General features: G+C 35.7%; 1 long non-coding RNA gene across 1 annotated transcript; it reads right to left on the reverse strand.

Moving 5' to 3' along the window:
* Window positions 1–884: 884 nt before the first annotated feature.
* Window positions 885–24543, reverse strand: LOC140614044 (uncharacterized). The gene is made up of 3 exons (XR_012014941.1): window positions 17806–24543; window positions 13270–13351; window positions 885–5036 (listed from the first exon to the last, which is right to left on the reverse strand). It is a non-coding gene; the product is annotated as an uncharacterized lncRNA (long non-coding RNA).
* Window positions 24544–27257: the final 2714 nt, after the last annotated feature.

Raw genomic sequence — 27257 nt, forward strand, 5'->3', positions numbered from 1 at the left:
GCTGTTATGATACACATCTTGTATTTTTTCCATCTTGTATTTCTTACAAGAAATACCATAGCACTTTGTTTTTCTTAATCTAATGGTGAGCTATCAGTGCCCAAGCTGGTGAATAATTTAATACTAATCCTGTTTTTGGTGGTGCTGGGAGAAGAGCAGAATTTTTCTCTTTAAAGCTGTACAATATTCAAAGAGTTTTTATCCTGCCTTGAAAGTAAAACAAAACAAAACAAAAGGTCCTAGCTAAGAAATAAAGTGTCCAATCCCATGTGATCCATTAGAAAATGGCCTTTTGTTGCTACCTCTCTGCTTAGCTCCAGCACTGTTTGTTTGGAGGTAGTATGAGAATATTGTGAGGCCAAAAGCTTTGGTCAATTGTCCATCCTCCACGATTGCACCTTGCAGCTGCCCCTTCTGAAGTAGTGTACCCTTCCTAGGTTACTACATAGGAACTTAATTCCCATCTTTGAGCATATACACATTCTTCCTCAGTCTTAAAGAATTTTTTAATTTCATAGCCCTGTCCATGTCTGTCTACTCATTCCATACCTCCTACCACATTCCAAAGTCTGGTTTCTCTCCCATCTCATTCTGGAAAGAACTGGCTTAATCCTTTAAATGGATTTCTGTTTTCAGAAATAAGAGGTGGAGAGAGGAGGTTGTGGTTTATCAACTTCTGCTTTAACCCTTGCAAATTTAATTTTATTTTATATAAATCCAATTAATTAATATAGAGCATATTCTTAGTTTCAGAGGTAGAGTCCAGTGTTTCAGCAGTTGTATATAACACCCAGTACGCATTACATCACATGCCCTCCTTAATGCCCATCACCCAGTTACCCCATTCCCCCATCCCCTGCCTTCCAGCAATCTTGTTTGTTTCTTATAGTTAAGAGTCTCTTATGGTTTCTCGTTTGCTCTGATTTCATCGTACTTTATTTTCCCCTCACTTCCTCTATGATCCTGTTTTGTTTCTTAAATTCCACATATGAGTGAAATAATATGATAATTGTCTTTCTCTGATTGACTTATTTTGCCTATCATAATACCCTCTACTTCTGTCCACATCATTGCAAATGGTAAGATTTCAAGTCTTTCGATGGCTGAGAACCCTTGCACATTAATACCCCTGAAGCAAGACAACAAAAGGCCTGAACCCTTTTTAACAGAAAGAAATACAATAGAAGCAAGATACAAGTTAGGAACGCAACAGATTATCTTCAATAATACTTCAAAGAATGTCTTTAATTCTGTGATTAAATAAAAATATAACTAAAATCAAATACAGTGGCTGACAGTAAATTAAAGCTTTCAATAAATGACAGTTTCTACTATTATTGTCAAATTCTTATTAGCTATATTTCCATGTTTAGAACAGTTACTCTTCTGGTTATTTGAAGGATAATATATTCAAATTGCTATATGGATTCGGAGAAATAAGCACTATGTTTGTAGGACATGGGACATTGAATCTTCCATTTAATTCTGCTCTTTTATTTTACAGATGAGGGATTCTAATACATGAAAACCTTTCTTTAGCAGAGTTTACATTGTTCCCTTTGATGAGTATTATGTAATTCTAATCCTGTTTCTTCTTTTATAGTTATAATGTTATCAAAAATCAAACCGGTGGGGATCGAAATTATTTCTAAGAATTTTAAGTTGAAAATTTTGATATGCCTCCTTGAGTTTTCTTCAAATAATTGGAAATCACTTGACCAATACAAATACTAGAATTCTATATTGCCTTTTGTTTTTGTTTTTTGGAATTCCATTGTTATTTATTTATTTATTTATTTATTTATTTATTTATTTATTTATTTATTTAAATTTAGGGCAGTGTACCATAGCAAAAGGTGAGAGGTAATTAAATTTCCTTGGTAAACTAAAAACTGGGCAATGAAGAAAGGGGCGATAGGGAAGTATTTGGTGAGAAACAGTACCTGAAAGAGGACTCATTCTTAGGCAGATCAGTTTTAGGAAAGATTGTACTGGGGGTCAGGTACTTGATTCACATTCTTGCAAGCCCTTACAAAGGACTCCAGTTGAAAGACCACAGGACTATACCAACGAAATCTTTAGGGCGTTCTCTAAGGAGAGTTTGGGGTTGTTTATATCATCTTGTTTGGTTTAAACTGACACCCCTAGAGCTCTTATGGATTAACTTGAGAGAACTTTCTAGCAATATAAAGTCCTGTCAATCACTTAGGAAGGCTTAACTAAATTATTAGAGTGATTCTTTTCTGTTTTTCAAATTTATTATACTTACAAGCTCTATAGAGAAACTTGAAATCAAGATTGACCTCAATTTATTATCAAACTAGAGGGTGACATGCAATTTCAGTGTTAATAGTCTGGGGAATAAGGGCCAAGAACTTATAAACCTCAAAGCCTGACCATAGTTTTCAACCTTGTACTTTATATCCACTTTCTGACACATGAAAATGTCATCCAACTCACCAAGTAAAATTAGGACCAATAAATAGTGAACAAATTTGACTTCCTTTTTAAGTGTTATTTTATTATTCTTTTTCTAATTTAAGAGTAACTGTTGTTATTTATATTAAATATAGAAGTCAAAAGGGGAAAAAATGGATGTCCCCCTGAATATAAGTTTACTATTTATGTTTTCCAGACTAAAAGCCTTCTTTTGTTTTATTTCATGCTATTAATACAGAATCTCACTATAAAACAAATTTTAATATAGACTTCTATAACTGTAGAATTAGAATAGCAAATTACATACAATGATACCCACTGTAGCACTGTTTGAAAAATAAAAACCTGGAATCCATTAATGGAAATTTCTTAAATACGTTATATTACATCTATACCACGAAAGATTAAATAACTTTCTTAAAAGTGATATAGGAGAATAGATCTTAATTTGGAAAGATGTTCAAAAATGAAAAAAAAATGTTACAGTGGGTATGGTATGATCCCACATATGTTATTAAAATATTTGTAGGTATACATTTATTTATAAATGCATAGACGAATGCTGGAAAGATAAATTAGACCTTATAAACAGTTGTTATTTCCTGGGAGTGAAATTGGGGAACTTATTGGGAAGGAGACTTTTTCTACCCACCTTGCATCTTACCCTATGAATGAAATTTTTAGATAAATGTATGTTTATTATATAATATAATTTATGTTTGCCATTCCTCTCAAACCCTGCAAGAAAGATAGCCCTGTTTTTAAACAATCAGGAAATGTTTATCACAAGACATTTCAATATTAATCTTTTAAAGAATTTGTTCCAATGAGATATCCACAACAAAATAAAATAAATGATGAAATTGGAGTAAGAAGAACACAGGGAAGAAAAGTGGATTAAAGCTAAAGGTTAGTACACAAAGTACACAAAGAATTCTGTTAAATGGCTTGCTTGAGGTGTTAGAGATGGGCTTTTGATAAGCAATATGCTTCCACAAGTCCAAAGAAAATGGGTAAAAGTTATCAGTTTAGAGAATCATGTAATTTTATCCTTGTGATAAGGCCAAAGAGCTATTTCTCCTATGCTTATAAGCCAAGAAAGTGTCTAAGTAAGAGAAGGGCAAATCAAATTGATTGGATCCCAAATCAATGAGGTTTTTCTCTAGAATATATAAATTATGGAAGACTTTTTAAATAACTTTTTAATAAAAATAAATGATTTTGTTTCCGGACATATTTGATCATGCAGACAGAGGTATGTGTAGCTAAAGAGTTGTTAATTCTAAAGAAAGAGTTTCAAAAAAACAGTCATAGGGCAGCCCGGGTGGCTCAGCGGTTTAGCGCCGCCTTCAGCCCAGGGCCTGATCCTGGAGACCTGGGATCAAGTCCCGCGTCGGGCTCCCTGTATGGAGCCTGCTTCTCCCTTTGCCTGTGCCTCTGCCTCTCTCTCTCTCTCTTTCTCTGTGTGTCTCTCATGAATGAATAAATAAAATCTTAAAAAAAAAAAAAGAACAGTCATAGAACTATGAGCTACAGGAAATGAGGAAACCTATGTTACCCTGGTAAAGTGCTATCATACAGTATGACCTCTATTTTTATGCATTTAGGTCTTTTCACCATTACTCCAGGTCCATCCATGTTGTTGCAAATGACAAGATTTCATTCTTTTTGAAGGCTGAGTAATATTCCATTGTTTATATATGCCACATCTTTATTCATTCATCAGTCAATGGACATTTGGGCTTTTTCCATAATTTGGCTATCATCAATGATTGTGCTATAAAATTGGGGTGCATGTGCTCCTTCAAGTCAGTATTTTTGTATCCTTTGGGTAAATACCTAGTAGTGTAATTGTTGGGTCACAGGGTAGTTCTATTTTTAACTTTTCAAAGAACCTCCATACTATTTTCCAGAATGGCTCCACCAGTTTGCATTTCATCCAACAGTGTAAGAGGGTTCCCCTTTCTCCACATCTTTGCCAACATTGATTGTTTCCTGAGTTGTTACTTTTAGTGTGTGAGGTGGTATCTCATTGTGGTTTTGATTTGCATTTCCCTGATGATAACTGATGTTGAGCACCTTTTCATCTATCTGTTAGCCACCTGGGTGTCTTTTTTGGACAAATGTCTGTTCATGTCTTCTGCCCATTTCTTAACTGGATTATTTGTTTTTTTGGAGGTGTTGAGTTTGATAAGTTCTTTTTTTTTTATAAGTTCTTTATAGATTTTGGATACTAATCCTTCATTGGATATGTCATCTGCAAAAATCTCCCATTTCACAGGTTGCCTTTCAGTCTTGTTGATGGTTTCCTTTGTGATGCAGAAGATTTTTATCTTGATGAAGTCCCAATAGTTCATTTTTGCTTTTGTTTCCCTTGCTTCTGGAGATGTGTCTAGCAAGAAGTTGTTATAGCAGAGGCCAAAGATGTGTGTTCTCCTCTAGAATTTTGATTGTTCCCTATCTCACATTTAGGTCTTTCATCTGTTTTGAATTTATTTTTGTATATGGTGTAACAAAGTGATCCAGTTTCATTCTTAAGCATTTGCTGTCCAGTTTTCCCACCACAAGTATAGATTTTTCATTCTCATTACTAGCAGCTGAAAAAAAAAAAAGAAGACAAAAATACAAAATGATAAAGGATGTGATGAACCAGATTTGAAAGAAATGGAAGAGATAAAATATCCTAAACCATGTCCATATTACATGATATCCAAAATTTCTGAAAAACTACCTTCTCTTTTCTCCTCCATGATTATAAGCTTCAGACTTACTTAACTACCTTGTCTGAAACTGACAGTTGGTTTGGTGATGTCTGGACACTCTAAATCATTTTTACAATGCCAGTACACTATCAGTTAGCATGAGGTGACCTTTACCAGAACAAAATCTTCCTGCCTATGTCTCAGCAAATGTTGACAAAAGTGTGTGAGAACAAGAGTGATAATAAGATTTATCATAGGGAGGCACTGAATAATAGGAATTCTTCTATAAATTAACAACCACAGTTGACATTATTTGTGCATTTGTGCAAATGCCAACACAGCCTAACATCTGTCCTGTCAGACAAAAAAGACACAACTCATTTGATATAGTTAGTGCCCTCCTCGTTCCTGTAAAGGTCATTTGCTCTTTAGCCTGCTATACATGATTAAACTTGCTTCTAGCAAATAACAGTAGTAGAAACTAAGGCCTACTGTTCAGATAATACTGACAGTGAAAGCACCCTTTGTCCCATCTTCTCAATAAATTGTTTCAATAAATTGTGAAAGCCCCAAATATTTAACATTACTAATGTAACAACTAATACTATTAACATTCCATACATAAACATATGAATCAAGAATCTTCACCCTTTTAGCATTTTATGCTGTTTTTCTCTACTTCCAGAATGGGTTCTCTTTCACTGGAAAACATTTCATATTTCTAAGTAATTCCCATGCATTTCTTCTAGTAAGCCCTGTTTTATTCCCTTCAACAATACAGATGCTGTGTAAATCTGGTGGCTCTGAGATTTAGCTCTTACAGTATAGAATAAAACACTTTTTGTCTAATTTCTAATGAGTTGGGTATTTTTACTTCATGTAATGGTGTATGTATCCTTCAAGGATTAAAAGGAAAGAACATTAGAATCTTCCTTCTATCAAACTTGCCAACTTAAGTTTGTCCTTCAGTAAAAAAACAAAACCAAACCAAACCAAAACAAAACTATGATGGTGACCATATAGACATAAATGTGATTTGAAATCATGTATTCAATATCTTTATTATCTTGTCTGTGTAAGCCTTTGAGCTAAATAATTTTAAATATACAAAGATATATCAGACCCAGGAATTTCTAAGGTCACAGTTTAGTAGATGATACAAAATGTAAAGCTGTGTCAAACCCGAGTTTTCCTTTAGTTCATAATTTAGTAAAGGAACAAAAAATGGCATATTAAGGAACTTTGATGCTAGGTAGAAAGTGATTTTTTACAAAGCCATAAGAGTTATCAAAATAAACAAACAAAAAGCTATCAACTATGGGTAAATCAATGGAATAAAATATATAGTATAGAAATAAAACCATACACATATGGTCAATTGACTTTCAACAAAGTTACAAAGACAATTCAACAAAAAAGGTTAGTCTTTCCAACCAAAGGAACCTTGACTCAGGCAGAAAATTAACTCAAAATGAGTCATGGACCCAAATGTAAAACTAAAAACTATAAAACTAGTAGAAAACAAAGGAGAAAATATGGCCTTTAGTTTAGCAAGTATTCTTTAGATATGACACCAAAAACACAGTTCATAAAAATATGTCTAAACTGAGCTTCATAAAAATTTAAAAATTTCTGCTCTCTGAAAAAAAACTAAGAAATGAAAAGTACAAGCCACAGACTTGAAAAAATATTTGGAAAACATGTATCTAGTAAAGGACATGTATTCACAATATTTGAAGTACTCTGAAAACTCAGTAGGAAAATAAACAACCTCCCAAAAAAGAAAAAAAGAAAATAAGCAACCCAATAAAAAATATGCACAAAGATTTGAACAGAGGACCACAGAAGATACATGAATGCAAATGGGCACAAGAAAAGATATTCAGCATCACTAGCCATTAAGGAAATGTAAATCTCAAATGCATCAGAATGCTTAAAAAAATGGACAATTCCAAGTGATTGCAAAAATATAGAGCAACTGGAACTCTCAAACACTGAATTAAGAATACAAAATAGTTTAAAAAATAGTTTGACAGTTTTTTATGAAGTTAAAACTTAGACTTACCACCCAACCCCTAAATCTCAGTCCTAGGTATCTACCCAAGAGAAAGAAAAGCTTAGGTTTACATCAAAATATAAGTGTTTACACAGTATATCAGTGTTTACATTGGCTGTATTCATAACCTCCAGAAAGTAGAAACAATCCAAATGACTTTCAACTTGTGAATGTATTAAGAAACTACTTTTACGTAATAGAATAATATTCAGCAAGCAAAAATAATAAACTAGTTATTTACATTAATAAATATCAAATGCCTCATATTAAGTGTATGATGCCAGACTTGAGACTAAATACTATATGAATCCATTAATGTGACATTGTGAATAGGCAAAACTATAGGGATAGAGAACCAGTGAGCTAATTAAGGTGTGGGGGTAGGGAGGAGGTGATTCCTGCAGAGGGGACTGTGGAAATTTCTCAGGGATGAAATTTCTATATCTTGATTGTGGTGGTTATAGAAATGCATTTGTCAAAACTCATAGAACTGACACTGAAAAGGGTGTTGTGAGATCAGAAGAAGGAGGAAATTGCAATTGATCAAGAAAGATTATGTGGAGCATTATGCAATGGCATTAAGAGCAACTTAAAGTTGGAAAACTCCTGAAGGAGGAAGCTTCAGGTTATATCCAGGGATCAAAGTCAAAATTAATAATAAGGAACTGGGTACTACTAGCTAATACAAAGCTGTTGGAAGTCTTCACTGGAATGATAAAGAAGGTAGCCCGTCTATGATACCATGGTAAACATTGGAGAGTTTTCACTTGGAAATGACAGACATTGTGCATCAGAAATTCTATTTCTGGTTTAGTTAGTAGGAGCATTGGCCCAGAAATATGCATTTTTAACAAAACTTTAGACCTCATCCCCAGCTAATTCTGGTGTGGTTTATTCATAAAACTGAAAAAAAAAAATATTGTGGCATTCTTTCAACCAATCAAGTGGTTTCATTCATTGTTTGACCAAAAGTCCTAAAATCTGCTATCATATGGGTCTTTTTTTTAATATAAGATTTTATTTATTTATTCATGAGAGACACAGAGAGAGAGACAGAGACACAGGCAGACGGAGAAGCAGGCTCCATGCAGGGAGCCCGATGTGGGACTCATCCCGGGTCTCCAGGATCAGGCCCTGGGCCGAAGGCAGTGCTAAACTGCTGAGCCACCCGGGCTGCCCCATATGGATCTTTATAGGAAAGAGGTGCAGATGGAGCCACTGGAGCAGTAGTCACCAAAAACCATACTGTTTATGCATATAGACAGCTTGCATTTATTTCTGGAGTGTCTGACATGGTAGAAAGAATGCTGAAATCAGAGTCGTGAGACCTCAGTCAATATCTTGCTATTGACTGTGTGACTCTGGAGCATCTACTAAACTTCTCAGAGCCAAAAGTTATCAACAGTGTGCATGTAAATTAAAATGCCTACCCTCTCAGCCTCAGGGTGACTTAGAGGTTCATAAGAAATTTTGTTTGTGAAAAGCTCTTTGAAATAATCTACCAAGTTCTATACAAATGTGAGACATTTTAATCCCTTTGGGTTAAATCATTAAATCTCTAGACAACTCTATTTAAATGCAAATATGTTGTATAAGAAGGTATAACATTAGCACATATATTAGAGTTTTAGCTATGCATTAGGGTACATGTTTTTTTTTTTTTCCACAAAAATTTGACAGTGAAGAAATGGGTGGTAGGGCTGTTCACAATTTGATGGGAGAGGGGAAGAAATTTTACAGGAGTCAAAACTTCACTTCTACCCTCTTAGGGTCTCTGGTTGGGCCTGAGAATTAGATTGACATAAGATAGATTGACAGGAAAAAAAAACATACAGATTTTATACAAGTTTTGCATGGCATAGGAACCCTCACATGGAAATGAACAACTGAAGAAGTGGCAAACCTAATTTTTTTTTTTTTTTTATCCTGGATTGAAGAAACAGAAGCAATTGTGGAGAAGTAACTAAAATATATGAGGAGGCTAACAGAAGATGAATATTTTAGCAAGATTTGCTTGTACAGAATTCTCTCAGCCTTGAGTCTCCATCTTTGGTGATAAGAATGTTTCTTTCCTCCTGGTATAAAGAGGATATCTTGGGATATTTATCTCTTGCTTTTAGTAAAAAAAAATACAGGTTGAAACACTCTTCTTGTGTTTTTTTAAGTGCTCAAAGGAATTTTTATGGCATATATGGCATATTCTGGGGTGGCATATATGTCTGCTACCATTCAGAAACATAAAGAAAGGAAGAAAAAGATAGGAAAAATTCAATGTATGGATCTGAAGGTAGGTTCTAGGAAAGTTAAATAGCTTGAGGTCCAGAGTGGAAATGAAAGGCTCTGAAAGCCAATAAGCTTATTTTGAGCTATTCATTGCCTAGGTTTGGTCCTGATTCTTCAGGGGAAAAATATCTTTGTCAAAAGACATCTCTTTCTCTTTTCCTAGAGGCAATGGTGAAGGGAGTAGTAGACATAGCTGGGCAACCTATTTGCAACCTCTTGTGTGTGGTGCATGCATCTCACATATACAAATATCTGGCCCACAGAATTCTGTGTGTGGGTATACCAAACTGTGGGTATACCAAAGCAGCATCCCTACTATGTTGGAGAGACCACTGTATGTATGAATTCCCCGCTACTTTACATGCTCTAGGATCTTACATTTAGATCCCAGTGTACTGAGGGGAGAAATGGAACCGGCTGTTATGTAGTTTCTACTTTAGACTCTCAATAAAATGAACTGAGCTATGACATTGCCAGAAAAAAAAAAAAAAGTAGGTACCAGGTTTCTTAGATGCTCAAAGACATTAAGCCTCCAGAAAATGGGGAAAGGACATAAGTCAAACCTGGCCCTGTAGCTTATTTGCACATACCCAATTTCATTTTCCTTTTGCAATTCTACAAAGGCTCTTAGGCTCTTAGGCGACAGTAGGAAAGTTAGAGCCCTGAAGTCCCACTTATGAACAGGGCAATGCCACAGTTTAAGGAAGAAGGCTCCTCTGACATGCATTTAAATCACTTAGATGGCTTGGTAGTTCCTTGGCTTAAAGGCAGTCAATTGTGTTGACCCTTGGGGTTTATGTGAGCTGCTCAATTACAAAGACAGCACTTTCACCTTTGGGATTCCCAGCCTTGAAAACTGCTGTAGGCTCTCAGATCTCTCATAACTTGCCCAAATAGGAGCCAGCTTCAGCTAAGGTGCATTAGAACTTCCCCTGGGCATTTCCACCCGCCGTCTATAAAGGCAGCTAAACAAACAAGAGCTGTGAGAGGAATACTAGAAAATCATAGAAAAATAATCTTGTTTCAACAACAAGTACCTATCTGGACTCTTATTCAATCACTGTCAAAGGAGAAATGAGTTCCCAATGTAGAATTAGTTTTACAGAAAGCCTTCTGTACTTGTCTCCATATTCATCTCTGACATTTGGCAATAAGACATAAATTCGTCTCCTTAGAACTCATTTTTTTTCTTTGAAACAGTAATTAATGAATGAAAAATGTCTGAAGAGTAAAACTTCCCTATGACAGCAAATGCAAAACATGCAAAAGGATGTAGAGGGAAAAGGTTTATCTTTCATCCTAGCCCCCAGTTACCTATTCCTTTTCTAGAAGCTAACTCTCACCAGTTGCAGAGCTGGTCTTCATATACAAACATGTGTGACTATTTCCTTTCTTTTTTTTTTTTTTTTAAATAGTATATTATAGATTTTCTTTTGCACCTTGCTTCCTCGTATGTACATCTATCTATCTCTGTGTCTCTATATGAAAACCATTTTTGTCTCCTATGTGAATTACATATAAATTTCTCATATTATTTTTAATAGCTGCATGTTGTTTCTTTGTGTGGCTGTAGCATAATTTATTTAACTGAGCCCTTATTCACAGCCACTTACATTATTATGAAGTTCTTATATTACAACACTGAATATCTTTGTGGCAATATAATTTCAAGAGTGCAAGAATACAATAGATAAATTCCTAGAAGTGGAAATTCTGGAAAAAAAGAACAAGTGTTTTAAATTTTGAGATATATATGTATATATATCTGCATTTCCCTGTCTAAATTATTGTACCAATTCAAACTCATACCAGTCACATCTAAGATTTCCCATTTCCTTATGTTACTGAACTTTCTGATCTTTTAGAATGGAAAGATTTAAAAATAAAACATAAGAACAAAGCCCCATGTTTACAATTATATAGCTATTGGATATCCCCATGAAGTTCTCATATGTTGTTATGTTCCTTTTCTTTTACTGCTACTATATTTTAAATAAAATTCTAGACACTATATCATTTCTTCTATAAATACTTCAATAAGTCTCTCTAATGGAGAAGAATTTTTAGTAATGTAACCAAAGGACTATTATCATACTTAACAAAATTAGCAATAATTATTTTGTATCAGCCAATATCCAGTTCCTGTTTCAATCTTTCCCATTGTCCTAAAAACATCTTTTTATAGTTGATTTACTTGAATCTGAATCCAAATAAGTCCCATACATCACATTTGAATGATTTCTGTCTTAAGTGTCTTTTAATTAGTAACAAGTTCCCTCTTTCTACTAGCTCTCTTTAACTACCCTTCCCCACAAGGTCATTCCTTTTAAATCAGGTCATTTGTCTTATAGGATTTCTTACAGTGTATATCTTATTGATATGTTTGTGAATTAATCTAGCATATTTGTTTAGACTTATTTTCTATATATAGTGGTTGGAACTATAAGCTTGATTAGATTCAGAAATTCAGGTTTTATTTCTTTTATTTGGTAAAGACACATAGGTGGTCCTATGTGCTTCTTACTGTATTACGTTGGAAACACATAATATCTGCTTTTCCTACTTTTTTGATATTCAAAAAATATATTTGATCAAGGAATTCAGCTTCATCCATTATAAAGTTGCCATCAACCATTTACCTAATGATTTTAGCAGCCATTGATGATTGCTATCTAATCAGTTATTGTATTAAGGTTTGTAAAATGGAGATCTTCTATTATTCCTTATCTATTTAATCACACTTCTATATATCTCTGTTAATATGATCAATATATAACACTTATTTTCCCAAATACTTTTAATACAATTTTACCTTGTCAGAAAACAAAAGACTATTATTCAAAATAATGGCAAAATTTTATAGTAGGAAATTTTTTTAAAAAGCAGGTTGTCCTTTACTGGAAAACAAACAACCACTTAATTTCCTGGAGCACATAACTATGATGTCAAAAAGAACAATAACCACCTAAGACACAAGTATAAAAATGTGGAATATAAGCAAATTATATGAGAATACAATGATATAATGCAATAGTAGACATTTAAACAAAAATTTGTTAAGATTCTGATTAACTTTTATTAATGTAAATTCCCACTGGAATATAATTACATAAAGATGAAGACTTTTGTATATTTTGGTCAGGGCTGGATTTACAAGATCTAGAAAGATGCTTGACATCATAGGCTCTTAGTAAATATTTATTGAATCCATATTGAATTAATGAGTGAGATAATTTCAATAAGTGAGTAGTTAACAGTAATTACATCAAACTAGAAGAGAATGAAGAGGAAAATCCACTCTGGTTATTGTGGCAACAGTTAATAGTTCACCACTGTGAGTTATGAACTCAATGAAATATTTAGAAATCTGTGTGATACCATATGTGAAGTTTAATGTATTTAAACTATTTACTTACTTCCCTTGCTAATAAAGCACAAACTCTCTGGGTCAAAGAATCAGAAGCATAATTCTTATTTTCCCATTAGTAGCCTCTAATCCTATTTTTCTAGTAAAAAGCAATTTCAAATTAAGTTGCCTCCATGCTTAGCAAATACTTGTTGGATGGATGAATACAAAATTCATTCATTTACTGTGATTGCTGATAAAATATGTAACCAAGTTTTCTCTATAGAAAGGGGTGTTTTAAGATTTCTTGCTATTTTACTTATACTATTACTATGATGAGGATAAATATGTTCAAAAGTCCCTTATGAAATTAAAGACAATCTAAAACACAATCTTAAAAAAATTTCATGATGTCACATATATTCTATAAAGAAAAAAAATACCCTTGCTTTAGAAATGCTGGTCTACTTGTTCTCCTCCATCTTCTCTGTTAACTCTCTCTTCTTACATGCCTCCTCTTCATCTCTTACATGTAAGGGATAATGCTCATCATTATTTCTCCTTTAGTGAATTCATTGACTTTTACATGTCAACAAAGAGGTACTTAATTTTTTTAAAAATTTATATTTACTTAAATAATTTCTATACCCACTATGGGGGCTTGAATTCACAACCTGAAGATCAAGGATGCATGCTCTTCTAACTGAGCCAGCCAGGTGCCCCAAGAGTTACTTAAATTTTCATCACTCTTTCTCTCACACAAAGTATATGACCAGTTCTGACCTTTTTCCTATGCTCTGGGTCTGCATTTCCATTTGCACGATGCTTCAAACATGTCTAAACATGTCTAAAGCCAAGTCCCAAATAGAATTCCAAAACAATCTCACTGTATTCTATAGAAATTATCATTTCTATTTTCTTAATCTCTCAAGCTTAAAACCTTGAGTCTTATCTTCACTCTTATCTCCTTGATACATTTGCCATCCACCTACAATTAATCACTAAATTCTATTGATTTAATCTCCTTGATACATTTGCCATCCACCTACAATTAGTCACTAAATTCTATTGATTTAATTTCCTTAATCTCTTGAATTGGTCTCTTCTGTTCCATTCCCATGATCCCTTCTCTCATTACCTCTCAGCTGAATTATCATAATAGCCTCTTAATTGGTCTTCTGTCTTTCTCTACTCCAATTTTGTCTCCTGCTACAAATAAATCTTCCTAATGCACAACTCTCAGTACATCACCTTGCTGCTCACATAACCTAGTAATTCCCATTACTTCGATGGTTAAGTACAAACTATTTTGTGTAGGATATATGATCTTTGTCTGAATTTTACATAACATACGCCCCAATCTCCAGCCAGAGTGAGTTATTTCCCACTTCCCAAAATAACTCTAGGATTACCTGTCTCTATTTATTTATTTATTTATGTTTCTCTCTATCTGGAATGTCCCCATTCCACAGCCTTTTCCTTATCTTTGTCCATAAGCTACCCTCAAGACACTGCACAAATGCCCCAGACTTCCAAAAGACTTTTTATTCATGCTTTTATCATATTACATTCTCTTTTTTTAATGTCTGCAACACTTCATAATTTTCCTTTTGGGAAAGAAGACAAGTTTTTAAATCTATTCACATTCTGTTTTCCTCACTCACAAGACATGGTATAGTATTTTGCATACCGTAAAGCCTTATAAGTATATGTTCACTTAACTTTAAGAAGTGTCTGTGGTAATTCTGAAAAATCAGCTATACTACTTCTAGAAACAGCCCAGTTAAAATGGCTACTGTGTGGACATCAGCCAAGTGTTACTGAGCACTGGCTCAGAGAAGGGAGGTCAAGTCAAAATGTACAGTAATGTTCACTATGAAAACTTAAAAGACAGGAACAATGCTTTCTGCTTCCTTTATGTACATCACATAGAAGCTAACACAATGCTAATCATATTGTGACTAATATATTCTTGCTAAATAATTCATATAAACAATAATTGTTTCCAAATTTTTTCAAATAATAAGAAAAGATTCACTATTTTGAAATCAACTGATCAGAGTCCTCAAATATCCAAATTTGTTTTTCAACCCTCTAAGGAGAATCACTAAAGTCATAACCAAAAAAACCAGCCAATTTTAGCAATTAAATTGCTGTAAATATCACTTCCAGGTAGTCAGTACACACAAAGTCACATCTCTGACATTTTTCTGTCTACTATTTCTCCGTCTCCTGTTATCCTGCTATACATGAGCACTGTTGTGCATAATGACTATTCTGACTAGAGTACTGTCAGACTCTCTTTATCAAAGGCTGATCTGCGTGCTATCTACTCTATTCATTAAACAAGTAAGACATTTTATTTTATTTACTTTATTTCTGAGTAAACTCTACCCCAACATGAGGCACAAACTCACAACTCTGAGATCAAGAGTCACATGCTCTACTGACTGAGCCAGTCAGACATCTCTATGTTAGACATTTTAGATTTTGAAAAGCAGACATTCACACTAAAACGTGTTTCCGAAGGGCACCTGGGTGGCTCAGTGATTGAACATCTGCCTTTCGCTCAGGTCGTGATCCAGGGTCCTGGGATCGAGTCCTGCATCAGGCTCCCTGCATGGAGCCTGCTTCTACCTTTGCCTATGTCTCTGCCTTTCTCTGTGTGTCTCTCATGAATAAATAGAATCTTTTTTTAAAAAGTGTTTCTGAATAATAGACTTAAGGAGACACCAAAAATCATCTCTAAGAATTCAAGTTACAATGACTTACTATGAAATTAAAGCTACAGCAAGTTCTAATTTGGAGTTTTCCACCATCTCAACCAGAGTTGGAGTGGTGGGAAGCCTTAAAAATGCTAAAACCTCTGTAGTTGTTCGGTGCCACCAAATGGGTGAAGCATCTCAGTTATTTGTAATAGTCATAGGAATGGATGGTTATATAAACACTTATGTGATTAAGAATGACATACCTCGGGTATAGATCCTTTAGATCTTTGGTGAGGTTTATTCCTAGGTATCTTATGCTTTTGGGTGCAATTGTAAATGGGATTGACTCCTTAATTTCTCTTTCTTCAGTCTCATTGTTAGTGTATAGAAATGCCACTGACTTCTGGGCATTGATTTTGTATCCTGCCACGCTACCGAATTGCTGTATGAGTTCTAGCAATCTTGGGGTGGAGACTTTTGGGTTTTCTATGTAGAGTATCATGTAATCGGCGAAGAGAGAGAGTTTGACTTCTTCTTTGCCAATTTGAATGCCTTTAATGTCTTTTTGTTGTCTGATTGCTGAGGCTAGGACTTCCAGTACTATGTTGAATAGCAGTGGTGAGAGTGGACATCCTTGTCTTGTTCCTGATCTTAGGGGAAAGGCTCCCAGTGCTTCCCCATTGAGAATGATATTTGCTGTGGGCTTTTCATAGATGGCTTTTAAGATGTTGAGGAATGTTCCCTCTATCCCTACACTCTGAAGAGTTTTAATCAGGAATGGATGCTGTATTTTGTCAAATGCTTTCTCTGCATCCAATGAGAGGATCATATGGTTCTTGGTTTTTCTCTTGCTGATATGATGAATCACATTGATTGTTTTACGGGTGTTGAACCAGCCTTGTGTCCCAGGGATAAATCCTACTTGGTCATGGTGAATAATTTTCTTAATGTACTGTTGGATCCTCTCTTAGTAACTTCTTGCAAGATACATCCACAAAGGCAAAAGAAACAAAAGCAAAAATGAACTATTGGGACTTCATCAAGATAAGAAGCTTTTGCACAGCAAAGGATACAGTCAACAAAACTCAAAGACAACCTACAGAATGGGAGAAGATATTTGCAAATGACATATCAGATAAAGGGCTAGTTTCCAAGATCTATAAAGAACTTATTAAACTCAACACCAAAGAAACAAACAATCCAATCATGAAATGGGCAAAAGACATGAACAGAAATCTCACAGAGGAAGACATAGACATGGCCAACATGCATATGAGAAAATGCTCTGCATCACTTGCCATCAGGGAAATACAAATCAAAACCACAATGAGATACCACCTCACACCAGTGAGAATGGGGAAAATTAACAAGGCAGGAAACAACAAATGTTGGAGAGGATGCGGAGAAAAGGGAACCCTCTTACACTGTTTGTGGGAATGTGAACTGGTGCAGCCACTCTGGAAAACTGTGTGGAGGTTCCTCAAACAGTTAAAAATATACCTGCCCTACGACCCAGCAATTGCACTGTTGGGGATTTACCCCAAAGATACAAATGCAATGAAACGCCGGGACACCTGCACCCCGATGTTTCTAGCAGCAATGGCCACAATAGCCAAACTGTGGAAGGAGCCTCGGTGTCCAACGAAAGATGAATGGATAAAGAAGATGTGGTTTATGTATACAATGGAATATTACTCAGCTATTAGAAATGACAAATACCCACCATTTGCTTCAACGTGGATGGAACTGGAGGGTATTATGCTGAGTGAAGTAAGTCAGTCGGAGAAGGACAAACATTATATGTTCTCATTCATTTGGGGAATATAAATAATAGTGAAAGGGAAAATAAGGGAAGGGAGAAGAAATGTGTGGGAAATATCAGAAAGGGAGACAGAACGTAAAGACTGCTAACTCTGGGAAACGAACTAGGGGTGGTAGAAGGGGAGGAGGGCAGGGGGTGGGAGTGAATGGGTGACGGGCACTGGGTGTTATTCTGTATGTTAGTAAATTGAACACCAATAAAAAAAAAAAAAAAAAAAAAGAATGACATACCTCGGGGGCACCTGGGTGGCTCCCTAGGTTAAACATCTGACTCTCAATTTTGGCTCAGGTTGTGGTCTTGGGATTGTGGGATCAAGCCCTGTGACAGACTCCACACTCAGCAGAGAGTCTGCTTCAGGATTCTCTCTCTCCCTTTCCCTCTGCCCCTCCCCAGCTGGTTCTCTGTCTCTCAAATAAATAAAATCTTTATTTAAAAAAAAAATGACATACCTCAGTTATAAAGCTGTGGCAGGTAAAACTACAGGTCTGTGGTGAGAAGGTTGAACTCTCTCTCCTCCACTGGCTATTGTGAGAAAGGAAGGACAATTGGATTAAGCAAACATTGATGAAGTGGGACTTAGGGAAACAGAACAGGGAGTATTTTGCTCTACTCTCATCTCAGAAGAATTCATTTTGCTTTCTGGATTCACCCCTAACTAATTGGAAGTACAGAGGCAAAACATCTAGCTTCTGTGGGCCTCAGTTTCTTCTTACACAATACAAGGAAGTTGAACTATATGATCATTATGGGCCCTTCTTTCTTTCTCTTAAGGAGAGACAGGCAATGAACTCTTAATTAGTAATATAATCTCAGATAATGCATGCTATGTAGAAAATACAGGGGGCCAAAAGAGTGATGAGGAGTAAGGAGGTGACATGTAAGCTGAACTAAGGCATATGAAAATGTGGGGAAAATTATGCCAGGAAGAACAGAAAATGCAAAAGCCCCAAGGCAGGAAAAAGGCTACCATGGAGGCTAGAGTAATGATAGGAAATGACATTGGGGAGGTGGGCTTATGGCAAAGAGTTTGAACTCGAGTTTACTACTATTGATAAAGGAAGCCATTAAAAGAATTTGATGCTAGCCAGTGATCTGATCGGATGTAAGCTTTAAGACACTTACCTGAAGAGCTTTGTGGGGAATAGACTGTAGAGAAGCAAGACTGGAAGTAGGTAAGGCAGGAGGATGAGAGTGGTGGCATGGACTAGGGCTTCAGTAGTGAGCCAACGGTGAGAAACAACTAGACCTAAAACTGTATTCGGAAGGGAGCAAATACAAGATCTGCTAACGAACTGGATGTGGGGTATGAGGAACAAAGATGGGTAGGGATGCCTAGTTCTTGATGTGGTCAAATAGATGGTTTCATCTACCGTGATAAATTAATATATATGCTTGTTGATAACTTGCAACGATTCAGTTGTCTGAATGTTGCTGAGTTTCCATGGAGATGTCAAGGTTGAAAATGGAGATTTGGGAGACCTCAGCTTATAGATGGTAGTTAAAACCATGGGACTGGATGAAATCTTGAATGCTCTCACATTCACCTTTTTATTATCTACCTGCAGAAAAATTGGATCAGGTACATTAAGTAATTCTTATTAAATTACTTGCCATGGTATTTTGAAGTTTTTTTGGTGCTAATTTAATGAAGCGATACAGATAAGGAGAGAAGCTATGAAGTGTGCTTCTGAAAATACATGGTTTCAGTTGTAGCTTAATTTAACACTTCACTGTTGGTATTTTATGTCCACGCAGTATTTTCCAGGCATAACTTCACCTAATGTTTTCTTTATCTTACTGAAAGGAAAGACACAAGTTTTATCATTTAAATTTACTTTGATTGTATCCCATTACCATTTAGTTTCTGATCTATCCAAAGCCAATTGATTTCCAATTAAGAACAAAGTTTCGTTTAATTTTAAATCCATTTAATTAATTGTTTTAATTCCAAACCTAACAGAGTTGCAGGAAAAAGCTTGGCTTAAAGTTTATTCTTAATGAAGAAAACAGAAGATTGCAGAAACTGGAAACACAAGCTTCTATTGTTAACAATAAGTTCTTTCTCTTTTAGAATAGAATCTTGAGTTGGACCCTTAGTTCCTCCCTTCCGTTAGGATTCTAAGATAAACATTTAAGTCTACTTTACATAAATGGTATGAAAGACAAAGGTTTAATTCTTAAAGAGACAAAGTCTTTATAAATCAGTAAGTAAATAATGATGCATATACCAACAACAATAATTATGCAAAGGATATAATTAGGAAATTCACATAAAAAAATATGCCTAACCTCAATTTATGCCTACTGTATCTTGGATTTTTTCTAAATGTTTCTTATTTTAGAATATTAAACTCTAATTTTGAGAAATCTGCCACATAATTCTGTAACCTTCTATAACAGGTCATCCATTTCACTTTCCTTAGCTTCCTAAACTACTTCTCCCAGCCTGCATTGTCCTCCTCATTCATCTCTGGCTTTAATCTTAATCAGCAGAATCACTTTAGATCTAACTGAAGGAAAGTGAGGCAGTGAAAGTAGGAAATATTGCTGGTCTTAATTATCAATCACCAATTCTGAGCTCTCTTCTGTACTTTGACTTTTTTTGATAACTCTTATTTTTCCACTTTCTCATTAATCTACTTTTTGAAATTTGTTTTCTGTATTTATTCTTACATTCTCCTCTGCATTGCTTTATATATCAAAATGTCTATGCTTTTCTTGAAATTTCCTAAAGGGAAACCTAATTAAAATTACCACTGAACATTAATTAACATGTAAACATCTCTTTGAAGGTGGAATAGAAATATTTTTGGAAATTCATATCAAGAAAAGGACTCTCAAAAATGATATTTTAGAGTTGAAAACTGGCAGTTGCATTTATACAGGTATTGCTTCTAGCAGGTAACAGGAAAATTGCTCATAGGATAAAAACATTTCTTTGAAGAATTTTTCAAATTGCCCTAAAATATCCAGAAGCTAGGTGTTAAAAGTTCAGAAGCTAAGAACTTATTTTTTCCTCAAAAGGGAAAGAAAAGATTGATTAGAGTGAGCCTGGCAGTCAGACCAACTCTAGTTTGAAGAGGGAAATGAGGCAGTTTTGTAGTTGAAGGCAAGGAGTTAAATGAAGCAATTCTTTCTCTTCTTTACAAAGGCACTTGTTTGATTTTTTTTTAATTCTTCTTTGATGCCATTCTACTCTATCATAATATCAGATCCAGTTTTGACTATTTCTAACTTTTTACCAATGTGGTAACTAACATATTTCATTATTGATTTACCAACAGGACTTAACCTAACACTCTTGAATAGACAGAGCAACAAATGTACAGCGACATGTGGTAATAACAAAAGGTTTTAACAATAGTTCCTGCAATATTAGGTCCAGGGGGGTCCTCATGTGAACAATAACATTAAAATATGTTGGACCACATATTGCTCTTCTTTTACACGAGAGTAACCATCACTTGGGACCCACTTACTGACAGTGGTACAGCTCTGACTGGAGCCAGGATCCTAAACTGGCCAATGCACATGCAACAGAGGCTGATGGACACCACAGTCCTTAGGTGGGTGCTACACCTTTAAAGCAGAAGCCACCTTCCCATCAATCCAGCATTACCCTAACTGACAAATGCAAAAACTGGCACCTAGTCTGCAACTCTTGGAGATGTTGTTTTCCCAAAAGAAACAATGACAGTTTGACTTCAAAGGACCTACCCTATGTCTCTTCCCCTGAAACTCAGAGCCCAGACTCAGTACAAAATTGGGTTCCCTGCTGGACAACAAACATTTTTTCCATTAAGCTCTCAATCTTTTGTCCCTTAGTCTTTATGTTTTATGTTTTATTTTCTTTCTTTCAGAGCCATAAGTTAGTGACAGAATTAGCTAGGTTGATAATTATTGGTTAAAAAATAGACTCTGCAAACTAGGGGTTGAAAAAGCACATCTTGATATAACAAACTTAAAAGCAACCAAAGCAGAGCTTTCTTTTAGTTTGAAAAGAAATTATTTTTGGAGTTAAGAAACTGTATTAAATTGACTCTCCCAACCCACTCTTAGATAATAACCCATCAGAAAGAGCATTAGAAAAAAATATATAAAAGAATGTTGATGGAGTATGTGGGCTGAGAAGACTTGGGTAAAACACAAAATGTATCCATTTGATGCAAAATAGAAATAACTATTAATTTGAACCATTTTTTAAAATCAAAAGCCAACTCTTCTATCAAAATACATTCTATAGCAAAGATGCAAAAATGCACTTCTTTGAAATACTTAAAGAGACAACTCTGATTTCAATCAAAGCATGAAATTTTTCTTGTAACGTTTTTAGATATTAGGCATTTCTGTACCCCAAAATTTATATTCTTAGAAACATACTCACTGAGGAAGGTGGTCCAAGATAGTGACATTGGAAGACCCTGAATTCATCTCCTCCCACAGACACATTGAATCTATACCTATATAACAGAGCAATTCCTCCTGAAGAGGAACTGAAGGCTGACTGAACAGCTTCTGTACAAGTGAGAGAAGGACCACCTAGAGAAGGGTTGAAGAGATGGATACATGCTATTGATGGAAACCCCATCCCACAGATACAACCTGACAACTTTTGATAAGAAGGAATATCACTGAGGGACCTGTGCAATCCTCATCCACTCTGGGGCACAGGGGAAAAAAACAATAGTGTAAAGGGAAGCTAAACTATAAGTGAAGGAAATCCATTTACTAATGATAGATCATCTGCCAGATGGGCAGGGAAATGCTAGAACTCTCCAGGGTTGGAGACATTGGAGAGTGCCTTTTTTTTCTTTTCTTTCTTTTTTCTTTTTCATTTTTTTCTTTTTCTTTTTCTTCTTTTTCTTCTTTTTCTTTTTTTCTTTTTCTTTTTCTTTTTCTTTTTCTTTTTTTTACTTTTCCCTTGCAACTTGATGGAATACCTGAGAAAGGGTCCAGGAGGCTCCATCTTGGTGAGCTTCAGCCCCTCAGTGCCCACACCTACTGCAGCTCTAGTCATCCCACTGAGGCAACACTGGCATGCAATGCCCCATGACATCCTCAGCGCATCCCCACTCCAGCTCCAGCCATGCCACCAGAATGGCCATGACACAGAGCACCCCGAAATCTCCCAGCCCAAACCCACTCCAGCTCCAACCATCCTGCCATGGTGACCCAGTACACCCTATGACCCCCAGACTGTGCCTGCACTAACTTTAGTTGACCAGCCAAGGCAGCCTTAGTGGATAGCACCCTGAGACCCTCTAGACCATGCCCACTTCAGCTTCAGTTGGTCCTTTAGGGCAGTTCTAAAGAGTGAAAAAGTTTTTAAACCATGGCAACAGAACAAAAAAAGAAACTTATCTCATTTCTCCAAGGAAACTTATTGGAAAGAACATATTCACTTGATCATGTGAATTTAAATATAATCTAAGTGCTTTAGTGTATAGCTTATAGGGTGTGTGTGTGTGTGTGTGTGTGTGTGTGTGTAAGTGGCCCCCTTATCTTAGAACATTTTTTTAAAGATCAAAATAATGTCTAAGACATTGCCTGAACAAAGTATTTATTGAATGAAAAAAAGTTATAATTATATGGCAACTTAAAATCTTGTCTAATGGGATACCCGGGTGGCTCAGTGGTTGAGCTCTGCCTTCAGCCCAGGGCGTGATCCTGAAGACCCAGGATCGAGTCCCATGTCCAGCTCCCTGCATGGAGCCTGCTTCTCCCTCTGCCTGTGTCTCTGCCTCTCTTTCTGTGTCTCTCATGAATAAATAAATAAAATCTTTTTTAAAAAACCTTGTCTAATTATTAAAAATATATTTTTAAAAATCTGAGGTCATGGGCCTCTTTTAGGTTTGACATTCTGGAGTATCATCTGTGCAAAAACAAAGTCTTAAAATCTCAGTGTTTATAGGGTTAAAAAAATCTAGTCCTCAAACTTCCACCATGTTTTGATCCATTCCACAAAATGTCTTGTCAAAGTTGTCCAGCTTCTGCTTAAACAAGTCCATTGAAAATTTAAAACATGGATGTCTGTATCCAGCTATGTGGTACTTGTTTCATTTTCAGGCTCTGAAAATACAGTCAGTTCTCATTATTTGTGGATTCTGTACTTTAAACTTTGCCCATGCGCAAAAATTAATTCATAACCTCAAAATCATTACTCGTAGCATTTTCACAGTTATTCATGGACATGCACAAAATGGCAAAAATTTCTTAATTACAAGACATGCTCCCTCCCAGCTGAAGAGAAAAATGATACTCTGCTTTCTTGTTTTATATATCATTCTGAAAATAAATGTTCTTTTTGGTGATCTCTTTAGTGTCATGTTTTGGGGTGTTTTTGTTTTTCCATTTTTGTGGGCGTTTTTGTTGTTTTCATGTAAAATAGCCCCCAACCTTACTGCTGAAGTGCTGTTCAGTGTTCCTACGCACAGGAAAGCTGTGCTGTACCTTACAAGGGAAAATACAACTGTTAGGTAAGCTTCATTTAGGCAAGAGGTAGACTGTTGTTGGCCATGAGTTCAATGTTAATGATCCAACAATATATATTAAATGAGGTAACTTTAAACAGAAACCCACGTAAGAGAAGGTTGTTATTGATCAGCTGACAAAAAGTTGTAAACAGGGGCTCACAGGAACCTAACCCTATATTTATTTCTCATAGTAGCAAAGATTCAATATTCACTATTCAAGATTCAGTTTTTGTGATAACATTATAGAACATTCACATACTATGAATCATGAGAATCGACTGCCCAAAAAAAGCATATCACAAATCCCAGTATGGGAATGAATATTGAACTTTACTTTCTTTTGTGTACCTTAGTAGTCTCAAATGACAATTTGGAACTTAAGATTCTTTCTCACTGTTAAAAGAATGTGTTTTAGGCTGTCACTTCTAATTTCTTTTTTTTTTTTCAGATTTTATTTATTTATTCATGAAAGACATACACACAGAGAGGCAGAGACACAGGCAGAGGGAGAAGCAGGGTCCATGCAGGGAGCCTGATGTGGGACTCAATCCTGGGACTCCAGGACCATGGCCTGGGCTAAGGCAGATGCCTAACTGCTGATCCACCCAGGCGTCCCCTAATTTCTAATGAGAAAAAAATAACTATAAATCATATTACCTGTGATTACTATGCCTACTACAAGACTTCCATTGTGCTTTTTTTTCTGTCAAGAATTCTCTTGTGCAAAAATACCTATAAATCACAGCCCACTGAAGTGGGTTTATAGTCAACCCCCATGGAAGTGACAAACAGCAAAACGATATTAACGCTGGCTAGAAAATGAGAAGCAACATGATAGAGAAATATGATGGGAAGAAAACTTTTAAATCATCCTTGAAATTTGTAATTCCTAAAGTTTTTCTAGCATTAGAATTCAATGGCAGTTCTTCAGAAATAACCTTCACAACTCTCTAGATTCATTTTATTCTGAATGCACATGTAAAGTATTTGGGTTAGAAACAGATTTTTTAGTAAATTCTTCTAAGTAAATAATAAGTCCATTGGGCCACATTTGCTCTAGTCCTTACCTTTAGAGTAGTACAATGAAAGGCATGTCAATTGTTTTTTGTGATCGGCCAAACACCCATGAGAGACATAAGGAAAATATATTTTCCTCTGCTTATAAAAAGGAAGAAGGAAGCTGTCTTCCTCCCTTTTTGCAAATAAAGTCTCTCCAGCAGCCATATAGTCCCTGCATGTCTCAATTTATAAGAACATCTACCTAGAGAAGTCTTCAAGTTTTGGAGTTTCATCCCTTTTTGACATGTAAATCCCTACTGAGATAGCCCTCCAGACTTCCAGGCACTTTGGGGTTTAAGCTAGGAACCTAGTTCAGGTTCTATGCAGTTAATCTTCTTGGAAGATAAAACAAGCTTTATCGTCCTTTCAAATTAGAGAAATTAAGTAGACAAAGGACTACAGAACTAATTTTGATGGTATGTGAAGATGCTTTTCATGTTCTAAGAGAAATGAAAACAAACATTCCCTGATTTTATAGTTTTTAAGTTTCTGTGGCCCAAGAGCTAGAGCAGGAGCATTGAGAAATCCAGAGAAGTTTTATTTTCCCACACTTATCACAGTCTAGCCTAATAATTCAGAGTTAATAAAAAAAGAGTTAAGAGTTAGACTAATATGGTTAAAGAAGAGTTTACTTAAATGAAAATAGAAAAGATGAGCCTGAAAAGGTAACCTGCATATATACTTTTAAGAACTAAGAGTGTCAAAAAAAAAAAAAAAAAAAAAAAAAGAACTAAGAGTGTCAGGTCAAGGATTTGGTATTATATTCATCCAAAGGTATTAGGATGACTTTTGAGGCTTTGTTATTCAAAGATGTCTATATATCCAACAAGAGATTTCTAACAAATGTCTGGTATATTCAAATGTGAGGCAGGCTCAAAACAGTAGCAAGTGTGGAGTTAAAAAAATGAACTTCTCTGGAATAAATTCTGAAAAAGCCAGAGTCTTCAGAAAAGGCTGGGGATTCTGACTTCTTGAAGTCTGATACAAATTTAGTATAATAGCTTAAAGTAGCTTAACCACATGGACCTGGCTCAGAATGTGCCTAAAGGGGACAAACATCTCCTTAGGCTTGGCTTTTATTGTCACCTCTACCACACTTTTCTCTTGTGATGACCTCTAGCAGTTGTCATTCAAGCCACCTGTAAATTGGAGTTGGTATCAAAAGAACCAAGTGAAACTTCAAGTTTTTTTTTTCCTTTAAAGGTTAAAATAAAACTCTCAAACTGAGGCTATATTATTACTCCATTAAATGAAGTTAAATGGAGATCTAAATATCAGCTATAAAATCTTTCTAAATGTAAATTCTAACCCAAATTTCAAGAGGGATGAGAGATTCTCTTGAGGGACCAGGGTTTTATTAATATAAATTTTTGGTATATTGTGTGCCAAAGATTCCTCCTTCTGTAAACAGAGCAGAACACAACATAAAATAACATGAACTTTATCCATGGCTTTAATCTTTTAGTCTTGAATCTAGTTCGTCAACACAGAGCCACAGGGGTCTGCCTTTATAGCCCTAACATTCTGCCTTGAGATCAGACTTGCTGACGGAAAAAAAAAATAATAATAAGTTTCTCTCTCATAAAATCCATATCCTCAAAATATTGAGGTAAAGAGGGAAATGGTCCGAGATGGTAGTGTAGGAACACTCTACCTGAACACACCTCTTCCCAGAGACATCAAATCTACAGCTACATATGGAATTAATCCTGGTGAAAAAAACCTGAAAACTATCCACAACAAGGGATAAAAGGGTCACATTGAGATGAATAGGAGAGGCAGAGGCATTTTCTCACCAAAAAATCCCACCCCCAGTGCAACAAACCACAATAGGGAGTGATCTCACAGGTCTAGAGCTTTTTCCTGTGGAGTGAGAGGTTTGCACTGCACATCAGGCAATCCAACCCTTGGAACCTGCATGGGAGAGATGAGGCTTTAAAAATGGTTGACCTTAGAAACCAATGGGGCTTACATCCAGAGGGCCCAGGGGGCTGTGAGAATCTGACATGCCTTTTGAAGGCCTCAAGGGACCTCACTCATCTTGGGCTGTGAGAATCTGACATGCCTTTTGAAGGCCTACAAGAGACCTCACTCATCTTGGCACCCAGTAGAAAGGCAACAGTTTGAGAGGTAACTGGATTATATGAAGAGAAGATTGATTCGCTAAACTTAAGGCTTTTGCTGAGGGGCTTTCTTTAGGGACAGAAGTGCTGGCATGTGCCATTTTTACACTCTTCCTTTACCTAGCTCAGGCAAGCACACATGAACATCACCTCACTAACGTGTGCCTCGTACCCAGTGCCCTTTCCAGGCCTCACTAAAGCCACAGAAGGGACCTGCCTAAGCAATCTTCTTTTGTGTCACTAAAA

The sequence above is a fragment of the Canis lupus genome, chromosome 2, assembly GCF_048164855.1.
Source record: "Canis lupus baileyi chromosome 2, mCanLup2.hap1, whole genome shotgun sequence".
NCBI lineage: Eukaryota > Metazoa > Chordata > Mammalia > Carnivora > Canidae > Canis > Canis lupus.